Genomic DNA, 3,278 nt, shown 5'->3' with positions numbered 1-3,278 from the left:
TTCAAATTAATTAAGTAAGACAAATAATCGTGAAATTTTAGTTCTTATAGCTGGCATTCGGAAGACACTATAAGCACCGTAAGTGTATTTGTTTTAATTTTTGTATAAGCTAATTTGTTAACATAATTTTTGTGAAGTTGTGTATGAAGGTTCTATAGTGTGCTTCAAAGGATTAGCAGTAATGCTGAGATGAAAAAGTTGCTGCGTCATTACGAAATAATGGAAGTACAATTTTGGGTAGATATACTTAAAAAACAGTAATAATAGTAACGCAAAGAAAAATACTACTTAAAAATTAAAATTTTCCAATATCTTGTATATCTTTTTAAAGTATCCAGTACTGAGTGGATACTGAGAGTAATTGCCAGATCTGTGATTTTCTATGGTCATCATAGATAATGGAAGTCCAGTGGGAAGTAAATTTACTGCTATGACAGTAAAAATAATGAACGTAATAAAAAAATGCAATGCGGATAGCTTATTTCGATATCTATGACAGACTAAACGGCATCCACACGGTAAAAGGAAATAAATGACATACTATGTACGAATTTTACAGAACATTATTTAGTATCAAGCGCGGGGTTTTATAAGATAAGATATTCCTTTATAAGGATTTTTTCCGAAATGGTTCATTTTTTTCACAATTTCATGCAGGCTGATAGTACTTTAATACTTATGCATTGCTTTTAATTATACTGATCGTTCTCGCGCTTCGCGCTCCACGATGTATTTATTTCGCGCTTCACGTTTGATTGTACATTTGTCTCGCGCTTCGCGCTCGATTATGTATTTACCTAGCGCTACGCGCTCGGTCTTTATATTTTCGCACATTCTTGCGCCAACCTTTTAAAATTAAGACTCAAAACATCTACCACTTTAATTTTGTGATTGTGAATTCTCTTTCGTTAAAAGAGCTTAGTTCGAGAGTTTAAGCACACCTACGGCACGCGACTGATGGCAATCGCACTCCGCGTTTGATCTTTGCATTTCTCCCGCATTCGTGCACCGACCGTTTAAAATCAAAGGTCGACGGACCGACAACTGTAATTTTGTGATTTTGAACATTCTTTTGTTAAAGCTTTTTCGGCTTTAACGAACAAATTCTCATCACCTATCTCGTTCTTCGCAGTCGATTTTTTCCAACATGTCAACTTTGTCACATTATACAAACACTTTTATATCGAATATGATACATTTTTATGTAACTCTGCCCGGCTGAAAAACGTATCATTTCAATAAATTATATAATTACAATTCATAATATGCATTAAAATTGAATCATACTAATTCTTATTTCCTTGTCTTTATAATTTTTTGAATTTTTAATCTTGTTTTTTACAATGTGTCGTTTTTTTTTATTTGATATTTTCATTTAAATAGTTATTTTTTACGACTAAAGCAAAAACTACGTGTCCTATCAAAAATTTAAGCTCTTTTTTGGTGAACAAGTTTTGTCTCGTTTTTTTCGTAGCTTGTGTCGTTAGTCCAAATTTTTTTTATTTTTTTAGTTTTAATTTTGTTTTTTTGCGAGTGAAAACAAAAACTACGCGTCCTATCAAAAAGTGATTTATTGTAAATTTTTAGTTCCTTCTAGGGCGCGCAATTTGAGCTTTTTCTTTTTTTTTAATTTGCTGATTCAAGTCGGGGTAGAGGATTCTAGATTTGTCCCGACTTGATCTAAAGTAATTGGATAGTTGAGGGCAGCGGAGCGGGCCGAGGCCGGTTCCCGGAGGACCAGTCGCTCGTTTCACTGATTGCTGTTGATGGGAGCTGTTTCGAGAGGAATCGTAGTTCGTTGATGGGAGCCAGTTCGGGAGGAAGCGTAGCTCGAGCATGAGAGTGGAATCGAGAGGAACAATAGCTCGACTCGTCTTCTGGGCGGCTGTTGCTGGAAACGATAAATAGTTTTTATCTGACTCAGTGGGTCTCAAGACGTGAAGATTTGATGAAAACCGACAACTCTGAATCCTCAACTATAGGGGAAAACTCAGGGCTGTTATGTGTCAAAATATACAGAATTGAGAACCCGTAAAATCGAAACCTGGACTATGAGATCTTCACATAAATTTCTAAAAAGAAATTAGAGTGAAGGTGCTACGCGATCAGCTCACAATTTCACGGATTCACAATTAGATGAGTTTGCTCACACCGAGTGAGTCATCGGCTATTAGACCTGTCGTTAATCGAGGAAGATTTCCTCGGCCGGGCACCGATAGTTTGTCAACATGGATTCAGCAGTGTTTGACGATAAAGTTCAAAATATCTGCCTCCCGGTTAGTCATGTACGTCAGCGTCCCTCTCGCCCACACCCACGCACGCTCAACTTTCTCTTCCTTCACTACTAGGCAGTCTGATAAATACCTGAAAATTCTAAGAGATGTCATTAGTATTCACTAATGTGAACCATTTTCGTCGAGCTTGATCCTTCAAATGACGCCTGTCAAAACTTCAGCGATTTATGTTTACGCATTTACAAGTTACAGCACTGAGAAGCGACTAACCTCCGCGTTTTTTTAATATGGAAAAATCTGAGTTTCGAGTTTTGATCAAACACTACTATCTTCGCAAGAAAACGATATCCGAGACCAAGGCCAAGCTGAATAATTATTACCCGGATTCTGCACCGTCGATTGGAACGATTCATAAGTGGTTTACCGAGTTTCGTTGTGGCCGTACGAGCACAGTTGATGCTGAACGATCTGGGCGCCCAAAAGAGGTCACCACACCAGAAAATGTCGAAAAAAATCCATGATATACCTATTTTCAAAGAATGGACAAATTATTTCACAAAATGACAAAAAAAATTTTTCGATTTTTTTTATTGTTTATGCAAATAAGTGATTAAATAATAATTTTGCACAAATACAAAGAGTATAGCGACTAGACAATTAAATTATCTTTGAAATGGCGTTTTTTCAATAAGTTGAAAATTCGCTGAGTTCGCGTGACTGTAAACTTGGAAAATAGGAAAAATCTGGTTTCGTGATAAACGCATTTAAAGTCCGAGGGAGCACTTGCCTACCTGCTCCGCGCGCTGAAGCTCGTTAGCAAAAATAGCCATATCAGCTAAGCCGCTCTGAATATCGGTCTAGAATTTTAACAGAGTACTCTTTAAATTTTATACTTTAGATTATTATTAGGTGCGCAAAAAAGTTCTGAGCTTTTGTTTACATAATTAAACATTTATTAAAAAGCAAACAAGAAGATATTAATTTTCAAAATAGTCTCCATTTGCATTAATGACCTTTTGCCATCTTTCAGGTAACTTGCGAATC

This window comes from Belonocnema kinseyi, chromosome 6 (genome assembly GCF_010883055.1).
Source record: "Belonocnema kinseyi isolate 2016_QV_RU_SX_M_011 chromosome 6, B_treatae_v1, whole genome shotgun sequence".
Classification (NCBI taxonomy): Eukaryota; Metazoa; Arthropoda; class Insecta; order Hymenoptera; family Cynipidae; genus Belonocnema; species Belonocnema kinseyi.
This window is presented reverse-complemented; position numbering follows the sequence as displayed.